Genomic DNA, 21,635 nt, shown 5'->3' on the forward strand with positions numbered 1-21,635 from the left:
GAGGAAGGGAGGCTTCACTTAATAGCACAGGACTGGTAGGGTCTTGTTATAATTAGTTTATGCATCAGGCATCAAGGAAGCAAAATAAACCCCGTAATTCTGATACCAATTCAAGAAGAAAATTTTTAAAAGCCACATCAAAACCCAAATGCATTTTTCCCCACATAAAGTGTTGTTAGATACCAACCAGCTTTTTCAGACTCCATAAAGAAATGAAATCTGATTCCCGCAGACAAATGCTTCTATTGTTGCACACCTCTTATTCATCCCCAGAGCAATTCCATCTCATGCACAGTCTGAGGCAAAATCCTGTGGACAAAATGGTAATAGTCATATAATTAAATCTGCTGAACACAAACCTCAGGGGTGTAACTGAGGCTATATGGGCACCTCAAAGTGTAGCCCATTCATATGTAGGATATAAAATTACAGCATAGATGTAGCTTGAAGTATTGGATCTTTATGCCTGAGCTGATGCGGTGACTGGTGGAAGCTGGCATCACCTTCAGGATCAGCAGTCAGGGTGGGTTGCCAGGCCTTCTCCTTCCACAATTAACACTCATAGCCTAACAGCTACGAGTGCCCCACCAGTTCCCCCACGGCTGCCCCTTCCAGCCCCACCTGTCTCCTCCATCCATCCGTCCATTCTCATCCCTATGTACTGCCTGTCAGACATGACAGAAGGCCGAGAAGATGAAAAATGGTTCTATGACCAACAGTTCTGTTTCTGAGCCTCAAACAGATTACTTCAATTGCAAGAAATTGAAGACTCTCTGTGTTGCCAAAAATCTGAGTGGGAATATGCCTGAAAGGACTCCTTCTTACCTTTAAGTTCACATCAATTATATCCCTCTTCAGCACTGCTAATCCTGGTTTATCTTCAGATAAACAGAGGAAAAAAAATTAGGTCAGTGTTTGAATTTGTGTGATACACAGACTCTAAAAGGAGATAGACAACTCAAAATTTACTTTTTAAACAACTGAAATTAGCTTTAGTGCCCTTAACTCTTGCACTGTTAGGAGAGACCTATATAAAACGCAATATCCTGAGGAAGAAAATGAAAGGTAATTTAATCTAGAAGATACACCTAACACAAAAATGTTAATTAAACAGTACAGCTGGTGCTTCAACTGAAATAATCTTGTCTTTCTTTTATCAGCAGCAATATGGAAAATTATGTCAGAAAGAAAAAAGGATTTTTAAGTTGATTGTGAGCTCTTGAATTTATTACCTGGTTTTAATATTGTAGCCCATGCTGCAAGAATCTGATCTTGTCCATCAACAGAACTGGGGACTGTCTTCTCCTTTGTTTACTGCTGTACAAAATTATAAACTACAGTAGGAAATCCCAGAGTGGCTAGGGAGAGAGTTTAACTCCAAACTTGTTAATGAAACCATAACCTCATAAATTCTGAAATCCAAACTGCTGCTGTAGACAATTGCCTGCTGGTCTGAGGCACTTTTGTCTCACTGCCATTGCAGACTCTCAGTAGTGACCAACAATCACAGGAGAGGAACATGTGGCTATGACTGCACAAACATGACTGCCATTCTTGCCTCTAGATCTTGTATTTCTTGCCCATTTCATGCCCCTGCCTGTTCTCTATTTCTCCAGTCAGTCATGATTCCAGCCTCCCTCATAGGCTGCTTTACATGTCTGGGAAGGACTTCTGAGGGATCTCATTACTCTACCAGTAGTCCTTCAAGGTTATATGCAAGTCTCAATGCCTACAGAAAACTCATCTAGCTAGGTTATTGATGGAGTGGCGTGGTGCTGTCAAATTACTTCCTTCTACTTGTCTGTTTCCTACACTCCCTTATCACATTGGCCTGTTATGTCCATGTCTGTTTTCTTAGCTGATACCTGCACAGATGCTGCACAGAGAGGTCCTCCTCCCCAGCCTGGGCTACTCACCTCTGTGAAAACACGAACACAGAGCAAGAACAGTGGTTCTGCTTCACCTGGAGAGGTGACTGCGAGCAGCAGCAGCTTGGGATGAAGCTGTGTCTCTCCCTGAGAGGATCCTGCAAGAAGCACAAGCCCCAGAAGTGGTATAACCCATGGTTTGGGTAAATGACCTGGTATCTTGTTTTTGTCTGCACACAGTATTTGAAATAGACAGGGGGTTCTATTCTCCTGTTTGTCATCTCAACTGAGCACAAAGTGTTCAGTTCAAGTGGTACTGGAGAAACCTGGGAGCCTGAAATAGCATCTTTGGCGGCAACACAAAGAGAGACTATCCAAATGTAACAAAGCTAGGCATAAATCCATTAAGCATCCTGTTCTCTTTCAAGCACATTTTGTGAGCACACCTGCTCTATATACAGGCTGTATCTGATCCATAAAAGAGCATCCATAAAAGTCTATTGTAGAGCACAACAGTTATAGAGGTCCTAACAACTCCTTTTTGTTCTTGGAAAAAAATACAAAATTACTTTAATTTTCAGAAAAAAATCAGCCTTTTATCTGCAGCTGCAAATTATTTAAAAGTTATTGACTGTACTACATAGCAGGAGAAAGAAGGCAAATGGCCAGAGTTACTCTTCTGCCTTATATCTACAACTTCCATATGGCTGCCATAAAAATGTTCTCAAAAAAGTTCTTTACAATGACTCTAAGTGGAAAGCACCTTCCACCTACTCTCACTGTAAAGGTGTAATACAAATCTCATAGCTAGACTTTGTAAACTAATACTACTTTAACTTCTGCTTGGCCAAACTAATTCTAAAAATACTAAAACTTCTTCTGTCTTATCTTTAGCTGAAAAATTATTTATTTGGTGTGGGGGGGAAGTAGTTCCAGGTAATTGGAACACGACTTTTTACATATATGGTTTAGCTAAGCAAATCAAAGATTATAATCACCACAGACTAACATCTTTAGTTCAAAGTTCACAACATGATACAGATACAGAGCACTGCTTGTAAAAGTTCCTAAGTTTATATTATCATGGCCAAAGATTTCAAACCTAGGCATCTATATTCACATTCAGACATTTGAGTATGTTCCCTGATTTTCAACACTTGCTGCACCACTGTAAGCAATTCCTATTGGTTCTTTGCAGTTTCTTCTCAGGACAAAGAACACTTTGCAAGAAAGTTCTGCCTTGCTAGACCTGTTAAGTCTGGTTTCACATAGATTCCATGGAATATAAATGATATATTCAAAAAACATGGTAGAGATGAAAAGCATCCCTATACCCATATTTAGGAGTTTAAAAAAAAAATGTGGCCTGCTTTAACACTGCTCAGCCTTCTGATGCAAGTTTGCATGATTTTCCAATGACTGATCACAAAAGAAGTTTGTCTGTCTTCTGGAAGAGGAAGAAGAGTTCAGCCAGACCTACATGCTGTCATTAAGGTTAAAGATCTCATGCTAAAGCTAAAGCCTAAAGATGACTATAGGGAATGGATGCAAGAACTGGAAGTGTTCTGAATAAACAATAGAAATGAGGATTAGTGAGCCATTCTGACTGGCTAATTATATCAGAAACTTTCATAAAGTTATCAACTATTGTCTCTCAAAATGAGACAATTTAGAGAGAAAGACAAAGCTCTGCTATAGCCATATATGAAATATGTACGCACACATATTTGTGTGTGCACGTATACATTTAACATGCATATTCATAAATATTTAACATCTAAATTACATTTTTGGTGTTCCAATACAAACAATCCCTATTACAAAAACCAAATATCTTATGTCAGGTCTCATTGCTCATTTGGTTCCTTCAAACAAAACACAAGGTGGAGGGAAAAGAGCTGTAGATAGCTATGAGTTCACTTGCTCCTACAGCAGACAAGGATTCAACAGTTGAAAAAGCCAGAGAAAAGGGTGGAGAACACTACTCCTGATGGAAGCACTGGACCCTTACCAGACAGGAGCCAGGTGACAGAGCAAAGATAGTCTGGGAGGGGAAGGACACAGCACCCTCATTTTCAAGTGGCATCAAAAAAGATTGCACTGTGCACTCCCCCAGGATTCCACGCATCTCAGCTCACCCTGACCACAATGCCTCATGCTGATAGCATACAGCTGCTTCCTTCACAGACACAGACAATAGCCTCACTTCAGAAAAAGAAAATAATTATACCTTTACATTCGTTTACATCTGTGGCCCTGCAGAGAGAAACAAGGGGCAAGAGCAAGCATTGATTATCTATTCCTTTCTGCAATTCTCATTTCTGTCTATTTTTTTTTTTTTTTACTGATGCTGTAATATGTGGAAGGCACTGTTGTCCTCTCTCTCTCATCAATGTGGAGCTCATCAGTTGGGATCACAATAGAGATTACTAACTCCAAGTGGCTGTCTATCCCGCTAGCTCTACCTCCAACAAGGCAGAGAGCAACACAGCACAGAGGAGGTGTTTGGCCCACCCAGCTGGAGGCCCTGACATTGGGAAAAATAACAGCTTGATGTGAGCAATCAACTGAGCTAATAACTCTCTCCACCTTGAACAGTCTTACTTCATGTCAGACAGTGGGACCATTCTAGTTTTGTGCCAAATTAATAATGCAAAGACAACTGAAAATGGGGAAAATATATTTATTTGCCTGCTACTTCCCAACTGGGAGGAAACTTGACAAGATTGTGATAAATGGTTACAACTTTTCCCATTATTCCAAATAAAGTGAAACTGAAGGAAAATAATTAATACTGAGATCTTCCACACTGCCACATACAGCAAGCTCTGAACTGTTGGAGACTTACTGTCTATTTCCATGGATGCAAAATTTGAGACTTGCTGCCCTTTTGAATGAATTCCCTTGGAGAAGAAATATTTTCCTTATAAGACTCAGGTGCCACAACACCCTAAAGAATAAGACAAAGCCCTCTAAATTTAAAGAGCTATCAAGTGGAGTAATTAGGGAATAAATTAGTTTGTGTCACAGCCAGTAGTCAGGACTTAGCAAAATTATTATGACAAATAGTCTCATCCATCTGAAGAATATAAGATCTCTGCAGAATTTGTGGAAATTGGGAATGTAAGGGTGAGACATTACTAAGTGTTGGAAAACTGAGCCCAGTCAATAATGTGTACAGTAGAAGGACATGAAGGCAAAACAGAGTTGCAATGAAATGTGCCAACTCCTACTGCAGATGTAAAAACAATCTATTTGATGAATAAACAACCATCAGAAAATGCCCTTGTTGCAATTAGCAGTACAACAACAAAATATAACAAAACAAGAGTTCCATGAGAGCATAAACCTGTTTTTACAAACTGTCAAGAAGAACACAAAATATATAAATCCATAAACATATATCAAATACAGTTATGTATATATTATATACCAGAAAGACTGCTATGCCTTAAAGCCTGACTTTTCAACCAGAGCTTAAGTTCAACATTACCTGGCACAAGTAACTCAAATCCACGTCCTGGAGACCAAGGTGTCTAATCAGAGACCCTTATCCAGCCCACTGATTAATTCCAGACCTCTGTTCACCTAACATCTTGTTCCTCACTACACCACATCCAGTGGTCTCTGAGCTCAGTCACATGTGGGACATAGAAAAATGATAGTTGGTAACTAGAGCTCCCCTAATACAATAAAAGGCATTCTAGTTTTTATTTTAGATGTTACAATTTTGAAGGACATGCAAGCTTGTAGGACCACTGAACTGCTTGTATTAAAATATATATTGTATCTCTCTCATATAGTCTAAATAACCTACTGTGGCTGGGTCTGTGACCCTTCTGAATAACCTCAGTAACTCAGTTGCAAAAGGTCTATTTGGCTGAAGGAGAAAAATTCAACTTCTTGGGCATTTACATTTTGAACTACCTAGGAAGGATTAGGTACTAAACACTTTCAAATATCCAATCCCAACTCATAATTTAATTACATTACGATAGAAATATTAACTTCTGATTTCCTCGACCTGGCTGGAGATTTTGTAAGGCATGGATTTTCCTTGAAGTCTTAACTGAAGAAGAAGTTTCAATTGCTAGCTGCATAATCTTTTAAAAAACACACCTCAGATTCATATGTACAGAAATTAATTTCCCAGAGAAGGATTTGGATATACTCCAGTTTGTCAAACCATTTAAAATGTCCTGTTCTTTTATTAGCTGGTCAGAGAGAATGAGCTGCTTGCAACCAGTCAAAAGCTAAGAAAGCATTTTTCAGATATTTGACAGATCATTCAAAAGACCAATATCTACCCCAAAAGTCAATGTACTGTATGCTAAGAGAGGTGAACTTAATAAAAATAAACTACTGTATTGATAAAAAAATTGGTCAAAACATTACCTTAAAAAATGTAAAAATGCAAAGCTTACCCTAGAACTTCTATTTAGTTGTAGGACATTTAATTCTGGCTTTTATCTACCTGTATATTTTCCAGTGCTTTTTTACAAAAATAAAGTGAATATTTTCAAGCTGTAGGATAAATGTTATAATTTTATCCTGCTATTTTTTTTGTGGTTTTTTTTGGTGGCAGTTGCTGCATGTTGAACAAATGCAGGTAAGAAACCCATAGAAATGCATAAGCATGTCTGTGGTTTTAGAGGAAGGGGAGAAGTCTGAATTAAGTACTCTGGAGAATGCTTTTCTAACATGAAAATGGCAAGATCTGATAGTGGTATAACCCTTTCAGCTGGTGTTTGTAATCCACCATCTCAACAGAAACAGGTACAAAACTCAAGAAACACAAATGACCACACCCATACCAGATACCAGTGCAGATGACAACTATTATAGCATTGTTAGTGTTCTGTAAAGCACTCAACAAAATGGTGCTCCTTCTGTGCATCAAAATCCAAGCAGATCTGTGCCAAGAATGGTTATCAACAATCTGCTTACTGAGGTCCTGTGATGGGCCACATGTGGTGGTTCATTGTAGTGGCAGTGGAGCAAATGAATATACCTGAGGCAACAGCATGGTAAGAAATTATCTGTAAAGATCACTTGTGACCCAAAGACTGGCAACGGAAGCAGTGGGACTCTAATCACAGTTTAATCCTCTAACCTCAGTCTGTACCTATGAGCTACAAGCTCATTATAGCACCCTCCTTAACTAATGCTCAACACTTCTGTTGTAGCTGTCTATTTCTACCTCTGGCCTTTGGCTTGGCAGCTGCTCTTTTTTTCTTGGAGACACTTCCTCACTGGAAGGGATTGGTGCCTCCATTTAGGACAGCGGTGACCATGCAACTTACAGCAAGCAACCTGTGATCTCCCCAGAGCCTCACCTGTTGAAGCCTCTTGGTTTGCTTAATTGCACATGTTATGAATGCAAGGCAGTACAGATTCCTCAGGGGTGAGGCAGAGCACTCAGCAAGTGAAAACTCTGGCTTTATGGGAGCCTAGCATTACCACCATGGAGCTCTGGGACACTGGTGCTAATCAGACAGGGACCTGGCAGCAGGGAGCCCTGCTTGGAGCAAGGCTCAAGGGAAGGCAGTGCAGGGGTGGGTGATGAGACTTGTGCTGATGAATGAACCCCGCACATGCAGCATTCTGCTCTGCTCGTTGGTGACCCTGCGGATGAAAATGAGTGCTGGACTCTGAGCCCTGCAGCTGGCCACCCTGCGGGGTAACGTGCAGATGGAGCAGGAAATGGGAAGTGAGGTATCCCAGGTTGCTGTGACAAGGAGACGGGTGTGCTTGGGACCCTGCGTACTCAGGAGGCCAACAGTGCCAGAGGATTGTGGCAAAATCTTCTGGTCTCCGTAGCACCTTGAAGTCAATTTGTGCCATGCATTGCTCCCATCACTCTGAGATGACCTAATTTTTTCTTGCAGGGAGGTGAATGGCTGTGATATGTTGTACAGTGCTTTGATACAGGTGCAATTTCACCTAAATGCTGCCTAATCAGACACTCTCTGCCCCCCCCATCTCCCACGTCAACTAATTTTGCCAGGAGGAAAGGTGGCAGCTGACTAGCAGAGCTCACCCTGTGCATCCATATTGGCCTCATGAGTTTCTTTTGGGCTCAGTGTACCATCTGTGTATGTGTGTCAACAGGTAAATGCTCTATTTCTTTTATTTCCAAGACTGCTTAGGAAGTTGCTCAAAAATGCTCAAAGTTTGCTTCTCTTAAAGGAGAAGCAAAAGAGATTTTTACCCTTACTTTTTAATGGATTACAGCCCTGAATAATCATCTGCGATGAAATTAAAATAATTTGTAGGCATAAAGAGGTCCTAGGCGTCTGATGTTAAATTTAGAAATGTGGCCATCAATAATGGCAGTAATAGAATTATATGCCTGCAGTTTGCTGCTATGCCTGGAGTAGAACATAATTATCACTCCTCTTCTTTCAGCCCTGATTACTGCAATTCTTGTTCTGGTAGCTGGAGCAATGTTTTTCCTTGATCTTATTAACAATAGCTTTCACAGAGCAGATCAAGGATATTAAGCTAGGTTGCCTGTTGAAAGGAGATGAAACCTTGCATGCAGCTACTATGTAAATTCTGATGAATCATCGTGGCCCACATGGTTTATGCTTCACTAGTTTCACTAGTTTATATCAGAAGTGGGCTGTAGTGTTTTGTTTTGTTTTGTATTTTCCAGTAGAAAGCCATGAGGTGGATACATCCTTTTAAGAGAAATCTGAGGTAGCTCTTAATCATGTGAGTTTAGATGGTTGTCTCTTCGGAGCAAATAGCCAACATCACTGATCCCACTGCATTGCCATTTCATTTTTTCTGTCAAGTTTTACTGTTAGTTATTTAAATGCCCAATTTAAGAAACTTTGTTCCATCAGTGGAGCAACAGTTGAACAATTTGGGCTTAAACAAGGTGAGACTTTGGTCTTCAAATTATCTTTCTACTTCTATTTGCATTTTTGATACACTGTTCAGAAACCATAAATATTGTTGTTTCTTTTTCTAGGGGAAGACAGTTTTTAGTGTAGAGTTTGGTTTTGAAAGTTTTGTTTTATTTAGATAATAAAATATTGATTTTGATCTCTGTGTTCCTATCAGGTGTTCTCTTTCATCAAGATTTACTTGGTCTTTGTATATCCATACTGCTATGTGGCTCCTAGCCTGGACATGTGCCTTTGGATCCCATTTCAATTAATCTATGTCTATTCTAGTGGTCACAGTGGAAACACAAACTGGTACACAGGAGCATAAGAGGCGTTGCTTACTTAATGTTTCTGAGTGTTAATTTAGTACTATTTTTGATATTTTGATAGCAAAAGGAGGAAGACATGAGGTGTGAAGAGTATTCAGTGATAGAGTTTTGTCATTTGGTTTCCTGCTTTAACTAATTTATATTTGAGGAAAGCTGGAAGTGCAAAGCAGAGGAACTTGTAACTTTGAGACTACCAAACTTCCTCTTGTAAAATTAGGTGAACTTTGCTTAGACTTCTTGAGTATTGGGGTTTCAGACGGATAGACTAGCAACCAGGGATTCTCTGGATTCCTTTGCAATCCTGGATAGTCTCCCTTTTTATTATTATTTTTATTTATTATTTATATACAGAAGTGGATATATTACAGGTATATAATGTGGCTCAGAGAGAGAAATAAAGCCGTGAATCTTGTCATTGCTCAACTGCTTGGGTGGATGCAGTAGTCAAATTCCCTTGTAGTTAAGCTTTTGCTCTGCATTAAATAGCTTGTAGTAATACCCCACACAAATTTCAGATTGTTAAACTGGTTGAAGATATGCTGTTGTAGGGCATTAAAATCTTTGATACCAGCTTTGACCATCATCGGTCCTTTTTCTTTTACAATGGTTCAGGTGGGAAACATGAAACTGACGGAGAGTAAGATTTAGCTCTGGACCTCGATAAAAACTTACCATAATGGGTGAAACAACTATGTTACAAACATAGTCTGAAACAAGTCTGAAACATAGTCTGAAACAACTATGTTACAAAAGTAACATAGATTGGTAAATCTGCCTAGTAGTTGCCTAATGTATAAATTCATAACTGCCTGTGTATTCCCAAAATCTTTTGGGCAAGATATACCCATTTCCTTTTACACATGATTTTCTCAGGTAACCAGGAGCTTGGCTAATATATGGAGTCCATTAAGGAATCATTAAACAGTTTTTTCCCCCCCTCTATTTTTCCTTTTGATTTCCAAGATGAGGACGCTAACAATAGGCCTATTCAAAAAATATGTGATAAAACAGGGAGCAGGAAAAGCAGCTGGTTATATCATTGGTGTTCCTTTTCTATACATCATATAAAATGCACTCTGAACTGTGAAAGATTTTCAACATTTTGCGATATTATCTCTGCCTGAGACCCTTCAAATTGCACTATGAGAATGCTTTAAGGTAACTTTGGACCCTCTGGCTTGAGGAATAGCTTCTAATAGCTTCCTGACCGAGAGTGCTTTGCCCGGGAACACTCACAGATGGGAAACTGAAGAGATGCTTTCTGGGGAGATGTGAGAGGGGGATGTTCTTAGACAAACCTAAGATGTGGAGGGGGGATCGTACTCCACTTTTCTATGTCCTGGATGAATGTTGTGAAAAAGTTCTTAGCTCTTGTATATGGGAGCAGGAGGACAGATGGAGTTTTAGCATTATGGCAGTGCATGCGAAGTCAAAGCATTGCTTAAGTTGTAAAAAATATTTAAAATCTTTACACTGAAATATAAACCAATGCCACCACTAAATCCTGTTCCTAAAAATTGCAGCATCACATCTCATAAATACCTCCAGGGGTACTTATTTTAAGCCTGCCTACTTATGTGGGCAGTCTCTTCCAAGTTGGAATGAGTGCAAAAAACAGTAAATAAAAGTTTTATTATTGAAAGTCTGTTCACCTAACATCCTGTTCCTTACTACCCCACATCCAGTGGTCTCTGAGCTCAGTCACATCACTGTAGAACAGTCACATCCAGTAGAACAGCAGCCCAGAAAACACCATTTTTTGGAAGATCAACTCCCTCATCCAAATCAGCTGCACGGATGCTTGATGAGAACTGGCTGCAGGTTCGGAGGATGGAGAACAAAGCTCTTGTTTACTCAAGATGTCCAGGATGCTGCCCAGGTTCAAGGGACAAGAGGCACAAAAGCCCAAGTAACTTCCTGAAGTAGTGTGCTCCTAAATACTGCTTTAGAATCATGCAATTGTTTTGGTTGGAAATAACCACAAAGACCATGGAATCCAACCATGAACTAACTCTCCCAAGCGCATCAGTAAACATGTCCCTAAATGCCACATCCAAACAGCTTTCGTGTACTGTACCTGCAGGCATGGTGACTCCAGTGTTCCATGCACAGCCTGTTCCAAGGCTTGACAAACCATTCAGTGAAAACGTTTTCTTCATAGACAAAATGAAGCTCCCCCAGCACAACCAGAGGCCTTTTGCTCTTGTCCTGTCACCTCTTCCCTGGAGGAAGAGACCAGCCCCCACCTCACTACAACCTCCCCTGAGGCAGCTCTAGAGAGTGATAAGGCCTCCTTTGCTCCAGGCTAAACACCCACAGCTCCCTCAGTCATTCCTCCTAAGTCCTGTGCTCCAGACCCTTCCCCAGCTTTGTGGACTTGCTCCCACTCCCAATGTCTTGTGCTCAGGGCCCCAAAGCCAAAGGCCGGATTCCTGGTGCTGCCTCACCAGTGCCGGGAACAGGGGGACAAATCCCTGCTCTGGACCTGCTGGCCACACCACTGCTGATCCAAGGCAGGATGCCAGTAGCCTTTTTGCCCACCTGGACACACGCTGGCTCAGGTCCAGCCACCTGTGGGCCAACAGCCCCACGTCCTCTCCTACTGGGCAGCTTTCCAGCCACTCTGCCCCAGCCCATGGAATGCTGCAGCGGACTGTTGTGACCCAAGGGCAGGACCCAGCACCTGGCCTTGTTGAACCTCACACCACCGACCTCCTCCCATCAATCCAGCTTGTCCAGGGACCTCTGTAGATCCTTCCTGCTGTCCAGCAGATCAGAACTCCTGCCTAACTTGGTGTCACTGCAAACTCACTGAGGGCCACTCCATCCCCTTGTCCAAACCATCGACACAGCTGTTAAGCAGGGCTGGCCCCAGGACTGAGCCCTGGGGAACACCACTGGAGACTGGCTGCCAGCTGGATGCAGCTCCTGGCCAACCAGCCAGTTTTTAACTCAGTGAGCAGTGCACCCCTCCAAGCCACACCAGCCGCTTTCTCCCAGAGTATCCTGTAGGAAACAGTGTCAAAGACACATTAAAATCCAGGTGGTCAACACCCACAGTCTGTACCTCATCCACAGGATGAGGTCACCTGCTCCCAGGAGGAGATCAGGCTGGTCAAGCAGCATCTGCCCATTCAGGAAGCCATGCAGGCTGGCCCTGATCCCCTGCTTGTTCTGCACATGCCGTGTCGTGGCTCTGAACAGAATCTGCTCCCTGACCTCCCCACTGCCCAAGTCAAGCTTATGCATGGGCATTGCTTTTGCCAATGTCCACTCGCCTGGCACCTCTGCAGTTAGCCAGGACTGCTGGGAAATGATGGCAGGTGGCTTGGTGAACACTTGTGCCACTTCTCATAGCACCTTTGTGTGAATTCCCTTTGGCCCCACAGGCTTGTGTGTGTGTCTAAGTGGTGTGGCTCTAATCATTTCACCTTGGAGTTTGGGAGCTTTGTTCTGCTCCCTGTCCCTGTCTTCTAGCACCAGGCCCTGGCTACCCAGAGAACAACTTGGTCATGTTTCAAGACTGAGGCAAAGAAGGAATTATGTACTTCAGCCATTTCCTCATCCTTTGTCCCCACTTTCCCCCCCACATCCAGTTCTAGTTGGGATTTGTCCCTTCTAATGTTCTCCTTGCATGGGCTCATGAGATCTTTGTAGTCCTGCTGAGTGGCTCAGAAGGCAACTCCCACTGACTTCCATCCATGTTGAGTGCTCAGCCTTATGGCACACAAGAAAATGGTGTCAGAAATTCCAAAAATGAGAAGGACACAGTTATCGTATCTCCTTGTCTTTCAAGGATGTTTTCTTCTGAATAACAACTCCCAAGGACAGGGTTCCTCAGCACTCCCCAGTGCAAGAGAGATGCCAGGTGCTCAGCACATGGTCAGTACAGCCTTTTCTGTGGCTCCTTGTCTCAACAGATGTCTGGAAGTCCCTTGAGGGAAAAGTTTTCCTAGAGACAAGCTTTCACTATTCAGCCTCTCTGTGTCCAGGCCTGGTTTAAAGCCAGGGCAGGTTTCAAGCCAGGGCAGGCCTTTGCAGGGGAAGGTATTGTGGCTTGAGTAGTGTAGGATTGTGTGAAATTTTTACACCTCACAGGCCAGAGCAACAAATCCAGGTTGCAGGACCTGCTTCAATCCAGCACTTGCAGACTTTGAGTGCTCTGCAACTGCAGCTCTCAAGCAGGAGAATGACCAGCAAATTGGAAACCTGAGTATCTGCCGCACAGATTTCTGTTAGAGGAGATAATTGAGAAAGGACTGGAAGGAGCAATGTTGTGCTTCTACCTTGCATGGCCAGTGCCAAAATGATCTATGACCTCCCAGTGCTGCATATGTGAAAAAGTCCTCTTTGCTTCTCTAAGTGTACGAAGTGTACAAAGTTCACAGACCTGAAACTGATCGAGTACCTCAGCCGAGGTTCCCCACGGTTCAGCCAGCAATCCCAGCCTTGCAGTGTCACCTCTCTTTTAGCAGGGGCCCCGCTCGTCCCCGGCGCTCCTGGGTCATCTGCTCTTCCAGGGGTGAATGCCACGAACAGCTGTCCCAGTGTGCACCGGTAAGCTCGTCTTTCTGGTTGGATTGATTTGGTTTGTTTCTTCGGTTTTGTCCTTAAGGACGCCAGTTGCTGTATTTTGAGACAGAGAATAATGTCTGTGTGTCTGTCTGTCAGAGACCACACAGTGACATCCAGCGGCCACTCGCTTTGCTAAAAATGGCAAAACCGTGTCAGCAGAGCGGTGTGAGGATGTACAAGGGACAGCCAGAGTGTGCGGGGCAGCGGCTCGGGCTGCGGCAGAGCATTGAGCGTGGACTGCAGCCCCACCACATCTCCTTCCTTGTCTATTTCCTCTGAAAGGTTTATTGCTAGTCACTGCAATACTCCAGCTATGCTGGGCACATTTATTTCCCCACCCTGGGCAATGGTCTTTTCTGATCCTAAGTCCTGGGCCACAGCCCATAAAACATTGCTGCTTCTTAAAAAGGAAGGAGCTTTTTAGTACTTTTGGCTTAGTTATGGCACAGCAGCCTTGCAAATGTGAGGAAAGAGGTCTAAAGTAGCTTTCAGGGGCTGTGGAGAATATAAAATCACAAGACTGGCGAAACCAACACGTGAATTGATAAGAAGTGACTGCCAGTGTAGTGCTAGGCACTAATATCTGAGAAAAGCCAAAAGGCATTGCAGATGGAAGATAAAGGGATGAAAAGCAGAGGCAGAAGAATATCTGTGGGACAAGGACAAGGGCAAGCAGTTCCTATTTTAGAAAGAGAATGAGGAAGACAGATGTGCTCCAACAAGGGACCAGAGTGGGAGTCTTCATCTCTGGCAGGCAAAGAACGCATCAGGCAGGGCCAGCACGCAGGCCACACCCATGCATGGCCGTACAGCCTGTAACAAGGCTGCATTGGTCACTTCAGCTCCAGTGCATTGTTTGGGATCAGCTGTCAAAGAGTGCAAATCAGGTCCAAAAGGTTCTTCTATGTGTCCACCCCCTACTGGACCAAGGCTTGGAGGAATTGCTACCTGAGAAGTTGCCTTTGCACTTGCTGAAGGCATCTTCCAGGATGCACAGACTTTAAAGGGGACATGGCATAACCCGTCTCACAGGGAAAGAATTCCAAAGTGAGAGGAAAAAGTCCAAAGAATTCCAAAGTAGGGGTTTTTTGCATGTTTTTGCATTTGACAGGTGAGAGGCTTATTTTATATTCAGGGCAGTACAGTAGTAAAACAAGAGAAAAAAGGCTCTTGCTCCGTCAGGTTGAACTGCAGACTGCAAGAAGCTGCATCATTTAGCTACTGAACAGGCTAAAACCAATATTTGTAAAGGATTTTATGAGGTGGTTAACAGACAGGAACACACTAAGGATATAACAAATCAGTAAAATGAATACAAATTTACTACAAAAAAACCCACCAAAACAACAAACCCAAAATGTGCAGGTGTTGTCCAGACAGCTCTGAGTAATAAACTGAAAGTGAACTAAACTGAACTACGTGGTGACTTTAGCTACCGTGAAGAATACCGCACAACAATTTATAACGAATGGGTTACCTCTACGTTCTTCATAATGAAACCAAATCAGAGAAAGGCAAAAAGACTTCCAAATGCTGTGACACTTCCATGAAATATAGGCACTTATACAAAATAGCTACCAAAATCTCTCAAGATTTATTATTCATTTTGATCCAAGATTGGCACAAACCTGATTTCACTAAACAAGGGAAACACCCAAGCGTGCCGCTAATTCTTTCTAACAAAGTTTTCACAGAGACAGCCCTAGTAATGCAGTCCCAAGGAACGTCCACGCTTCTGAGCCTGCTGACACATTGACCTGCTGCAGGCTGAAACGGCTTGATTTGCTCCTCTGCACCTCTCACGGGCACACAGCCTTGCCCGAGACTGGCACCACAATGGCACAAAACCTCTGTGAGAACTTCACCCTTATAAGGATGCTTTAAAGGCACCCTTATAAAAATAAAGCAACTTGTGGGGATGAGGTCTTTGTCAAACCTTTGGTCTTTTCTTTCTTGTGTGGGGTCACAGCACTTTCGGTTTCCTTTGGGAAGGAAACATAATTATAATATTCAGGTCAGGGAGAAGAGTAAAGGAAAAGTACTTGTTTAACAACGGCAGGAAGGCAAGAAACCAAAAGTGCCATAAATCTATTTCTGTAAAACCAGTATCTTTTTCTTTTCTACCTCCTTTCTGAAAGTATGTTTGCCTAGGGATGCCGATTGCCTTGCATTTTTTTTTTTTTTTTGCCTTTTTTTTTTTTTTAACTTAAAAAGAAAACACATATAGAAAAATAAAAAACAACCACAACAAAAATCCACACCAAAACAAACAAAAGCAATAACAAAAAAGCAAACCAAATCAACACCCCACCTTAAGTACTTACGATGAAATAAACCCTTTTGGAACTTCCTATCTTCCACCCCTCTAGCTTTTCTTCTTCCCTGCCTCTCTCTCCGCCCCCCGGAGGGTATCGGCGCGGTCCCCGGTGCACAGCGGGCTGGGGAAGTTCAATCCCAGTTCAGGGGCCGGAAGGGAACACTGTGTACTCGGCACCTACTCGGTGGCTGTGATACACCCTCGGCAGCAGAGGACTCCGAGCTGCAGTGCTGCCTGAGGGACTGAGCCTCTCCCTTACCTCTGATGGAGGTCAGATAACTATGGAAAAGCGTTTGAAATCACGTTTCTTTACCTTATGTAACATACATTTTCGGGTCTCACTGCGAGTAGCTTTCGACAGGCTCTGGCTTTCTTCTTAAATATCTTTGGGTTTGGTTAGTGCTCACTGACACACCCCTGCCAAGTCTGGCAGGTACCGAAATTCAGAGATGGCAGTAGTTAATGTGCCACACTACAAAAATGGAACTGAGACCCTATGATCTAGTCATTACAATAGAAATGTTCTGGTTCGTGTGCACTATGCTTGATCTTCCCTGGATCAAGTATGTTGCTACTTCCTGTACTGAGCCTCCAGGGCAAAGAATGTGTGGTTTTTCCCGAATACCTTAGATCATAACTTCTATTAAAACATATTAGCATTTTTCAATTATTTCTTCTATTAAAACATATTGAAATATTTTGATCCCACCAGAACAGAACAGAGTGGTTTTTAAATGCTTCTCTCTTAGTAGCGGCAAGATGAAATTCTTGGCCCTTTCTTGTACATTTCAGAGCAGTTTTAACAAATAATGCATACTGTGCATTATTTTGAATTTCATTGTAGTATACGATTTGGAAAATGCTGAATTGAATTCCAGTGTTAAACTTCCACAGAATAGCAACTTGTGTGAGGATTCATACTTTCTTGATTAACATATTTTAATATATATTTATTTTATGCACCTTCTGAAGCTAAAAAATTCTTGATCTGCTGTGACATTTTCTCCTGCCAACACCATGTTGAAGCTATTACACCCAGGGGATTCAACCATCCCCCAAGGGGATGGCTTGCACCCATCCCTGATGCTGATGCAGGGAAATAGAAGCATGCATTATACACTTGGATAAAACATCTTAATTTATGCAATGGCTAGGACTGCACACTGAGACTTTGGAGTTGCTGTAAGGTGAGTAGGATCAGCTACTGTTAAGGGAACTTGTTTTCCTGTAAATGTCCATGGTGCTGTATTGTCTGAAAATAGTCAGACCTTTTAGAAGAGATGGACTATGACTCACCTAACATAATCCTAAGGTAGGGCTAGTTTATTTTATATACTTATTAAGAATCTAAGTAAGTACACAAAATTTCAGATAAATATTTTAATTACTGCAGTAATGTAGTCCCTAGGTGTGACTGCACAGGGAGGAGAGGGAATGTCCCTGCATTGCTGTGTACTTCCCGCTGTGGCTGCAGTTCCTCTCTGACTTAGCTGAACTGGGGTGGGAATGCAGGCAGTCTGCTTTGGTTAGAAAGCCAAAATGTTTCAGGGAGAAAACAATCCATGGGGGGAACTGAGGACCAGGCTACGTTTTCTGAAATTTCGGTGCTTTCTTGAAACAAGGCACCCCTCAGATAAGACTGGAGCAAAGACACAGAATGTCCTTTTAGACACTCACCAAAAACCACTCATCAGAGCCTCTGAGATGTGGACTGTTTATTCTACATGAAGCACAGATTAGCCTTTGTTGCTGCAAGTTGTTTGTCTAAGTTATGATTCTCTGAGAGAATGCTAGTGTCTTAGCAAAATAAATAGCCCGGTTGAAATGGATTAATCGTAAACTTACACTAATGACAATTGACAAGTTTGCTCCACAGATGTCCACTCAGGGAAAAAAAAGGTGGAACTTGGCCATATAGTGTGAGAGTGATGTGAATTTTAGAGTTCATTGTTCGTATATTCCTTTGAGACTTTTTTCCCCTGTTCGTCATGTGCACACACCCCTCATCTGCTCCCCTCCTCCACAAATGACAGTGCAGTTACTGTGGTTCAGCACTTGTGGGTTATAATTCAGATTTGTGACTAATATTTCTAAGGAGTTTTTGCAGAATGTAATTCTTCAATCAGATTTAGTGTTTTTACTATTACTTTCAGAAGATTTATTAATTGCTAAAGATGTGTTTTTAGTTTCAAGATTTTAATTAGTAAGTAGCAAAATGCTACATTGATAGTTGATTTTTTGTTGTCTTTCAAATAAAGAAAAGGATTGTGTGTTAACGTTTTCTCTAATGTCCTTAGAGCCTTGGTATGTTCTTTTCCCATTAAGAAAATTCTCATCTTGCATGCTATGAACAAAAAAAACACTGGAATATTTTGTGAGGGTAACTATCACCCTCAGAGACTGATTCTGTGGCTGTTAAACTTTTGGCTACATGTTTGATTGGGGAAAGGCATAGCTGAAAAGTTTTAAGTTTTAGAAGGTAGTACAAGCAGAGCAGTCTTGCCATAGTTGTCAAACTTGGTTTGGAATCCAGACTAGCAAAGGCAAAGGCAGTTTCACCTCCAGTTCTCTACAACAGCAGCCTGTATCATCTGAGTTGTGATGTCTGTAACTGTTCATGGACTGCTGTTATTTCACATAAACAACCCTCTCTGAGATAATGCTTGTTATTATTGCCTACCAAAAGTATAATCCAAATATACTGTAGTTATGACTGCAGTTATTTGAAAATTTCAAAATGGAATCACATGAGCTTACTTTTTTGTTGTTCCAGAAGTGTAACAGGGTAAATTTGAGCTCTAGGTGCAAAACCAGTGAGGGCTGGTGTATGTCTAAGCTTGTACTGCACTCAGTCATGAGGATAATGAATCATGGTGTAAGTTAAATGGAGTTCTTTTCCGTTGTGTATTAATGACATTAAGAGACTAGATCTCTGTCCTAAAGTCTACAAGATAACAGCTAATGGGAATGAAAATCAAGGCTACTGATGTTGCTTTTTTTTTTTGTTGCTTACTAATTGGCTGACTTTAGCCGAAGTGTGTTACTGTGAAAAATCCCAGGGAGACTAGAGATATAGTATTACCTGGAGAGAAGCATAATGACAACTCTTTGGCATAGGTTTAGTTTTTGTTTTGGAAAACTTCAAAGCTCCCAGTCTTCACTGAATGGCAGTCCTTGACTGTCATGGTTTGACACTGGCGCAATGCCAGCGCCCCCATGAAAATGCACCTTCCCCAAATAAATGCTGTGAGATGTTATCAGGAACAGAGCAGAGCAGGCCCAAGCTTAATAACAAAGGGGAAAAACTTTATTAAACTACTACTAATACAGAAAACACATAAACTAAATCCAGGATGAAGACCTTTTAAAACACCCCTCCTCCTCCCAATTTCCAAAAACACCCACCATGAAACATCACCTGGGATTCCTGATCAAATTACCACCCTTCAGATAATCAATACTCAAACTATCAAGGGAGAGAGAAGTCTCTCTTGCACCACAGACCCCCCAGGAAACACAGTTGCCACCCTGTGTTTCCATGTCACACATGGCAACCGCCCGGAAAAAATCTGCCAGTGTGACACTCTCCATTCCATGTCACAGTGCTCTCACCACCGTGCATGGACAGTCTGCTCATAGGGCTCCTTAAGGATGCTTTGCCACGGTCCCAAAGATACAACAGTTCAGCTTCTCATCCTGGGACTACAGTCCCCCCCATTTTCCCCTGGGGCCAAGGGTCCAGGAACAGAGATCATCTTCTTCCCGAAGACAGAGGGCATCACCATTCCCTCCTCAGCTTTCTTCGGTTCTTGCCATTCCTGTGCTTTTAGAAGCTGAAGCAGGTCTCCTTGGGTCACCACTGCATCCCCCTAAAATGCAGTCTCTATTGCAGGAGATTTTGGTTCAGTCTATGGCTAACAAGAAAAGTCCAGCTAAAAGCTACTTCATCATCTCCTCCCACCTAAATATTTCTTCTTCTAACATCTCAGGTCCCAGACTGTCTCTCTTCCACTACAAATCAAGGAGAAGTAATATTTTACAAAGCCCTCATTTCCTGGAAAGGGTTAAAAGTTCAGACTCCCTGGATGGCTGATATCTTGGTCCAGCGTTCCGTCTCCCACGCTGGATATCATCCCCCCCCCCCACTTTCTCCTTCTCGCCTGCTGGCAAATTTCCAGGTGCCGCCAGGCTCTCTGTCGCTTTCCCTCTGTGGGGGGGACAAAGGCATCTCTGCTTCTCTCCACCCTTCCGTCCAGGAGCTAGCTTGGTTCCAGACCCTCAGCCCCTTGGCCTACCTGGACAAGGCCGTGTGGCTTCCCCTCCCCCACCCAGCCCATGGCTGGGCAGGGGAGAGCCTGCACTCGCTGAAGACCGGAACCAAAGAGACAGTTCCCCTGGGAGTTCTTGCTTTTAACCCCCAGTGTTCTCAGAGGCGTGTCCATATTTTCAGTGGTCACTCCAGGTGCCAATATCCAAACCTGACCACTGATTGGTTTGACCCAACTTCCCGGAAAAAATTCACTTCCATGTCAAACCACGACATTGACAAAGGATGAAATTAAATCTGATTAAAAAGTTTAGCATTTCCTTCTTAGATACCTGAAATAAAGAGCAGTTCTCTGAACCATTCCTCTCCTGAAGTGTGACTGATGTATGCAGAACTGTTTTGAATATCTGATATCTTTCCGTTTCAATTGGATGTTTGTTTTCCTGCGCTTCTTTTTCCTTTGGCTAAAACATGTTATTATCTCAGCAAAGGCTTATTTGTGGAGGCAGAAGATTCTGACCTTGGCAGATTTTGTGCCAGTAGTGCTTTTTAGCATTTTTGTGAGGACGTATCAGAGCTGGCTGTAGCTGCATGAAGAGGGAAACAATGATTTCTTTTGTGAGCAAGGTGAGATGCCAGTTCAGAGTCAGCCATAGGTGCTAATGGATTACTTGGTGTACTTTGTTTTTCATGGAGCTTCTCTGGCTACAAAAGCAAGCAATACCACCCAGTTGCCATACAAAGGAGCACGCTTCTTCCAGGCTATGTGGATGCAATGTAGAGAGGCTCTGCAATTTATGCTTTTGTTCCCCCTTTGCTGGAATAGTAGTGACAAAGCAAAGAAATTATTCCTTCCTTTTAAATAAACCCACTCAGAAGTACTTTCTTGGTTCTGATATTGGCCAGAATAAAGGACCTCGAATGAAATCTGATCTCAGAGGCAGAAATAAATTGCAACATTCAAAAGGCCTGTGCACAATATAGTAAATGTTTTGGTGTCCTTTAAATCTGTAAAGTTAGAACAGTGAGAGATCTTAGAGAAAAACAGCTACTATTGCATCACTGCTTTAATTCCTTGAAAGCGAATGAACATAAATAAATGCTCCAGCAAGAACAGATGTTTTGATCTACATCTCTTTTTTTTTATTGCAAAACAATTGTTACAGAAATTTCAGAAAGTTCTATTGTAGTAATTGCCAACTTCTGCTTTTTATTACGCATCTAAACACAGTCTAAAAGTGCATTGTGAATCCAGTAGACCTTTGGAAAGGACCATTTTCCCTAGTTATGTACATTTAGACAAATCATATTTGAAGAGCTTTGTATTAGTAGGAATTTGTTTAAAATAAGATTTTAGGAATTTTTATCCCTTTATAAATGATT

At 42.2% G+C, this 21,635-nt stretch overlaps 1 long non-coding RNA gene across 1 annotated transcript; it reads right to left on the reverse strand.

The window, feature by feature from the left end:
• Positions 1-228: 228 nt before the first annotated feature.
• On the reverse strand, positions 229-2,003 carry LOC128781903 (uncharacterized). The gene is made up of 3 exons (XR_008428556.1): positions 1,917-2,003; positions 826-878; positions 229-309 (listed from the first exon to the last, which is right to left on the reverse strand). It is a non-coding gene; the product is annotated as an uncharacterized LOC128781903 (long non-coding RNA).
• Between the last annotated feature and the right edge of the window lie 19,632 nt (positions 2,004-21,635).

Source organism: Vidua chalybeata, chromosome Z (genome assembly GCF_026979565.1).
Source record: "Vidua chalybeata isolate OUT-0048 chromosome Z, bVidCha1 merged haplotype, whole genome shotgun sequence".
In the NCBI taxonomy this organism is placed as follows: domain Eukaryota; kingdom Metazoa; phylum Chordata; class Aves; order Passeriformes; family Viduidae; genus Vidua; species Vidua chalybeata.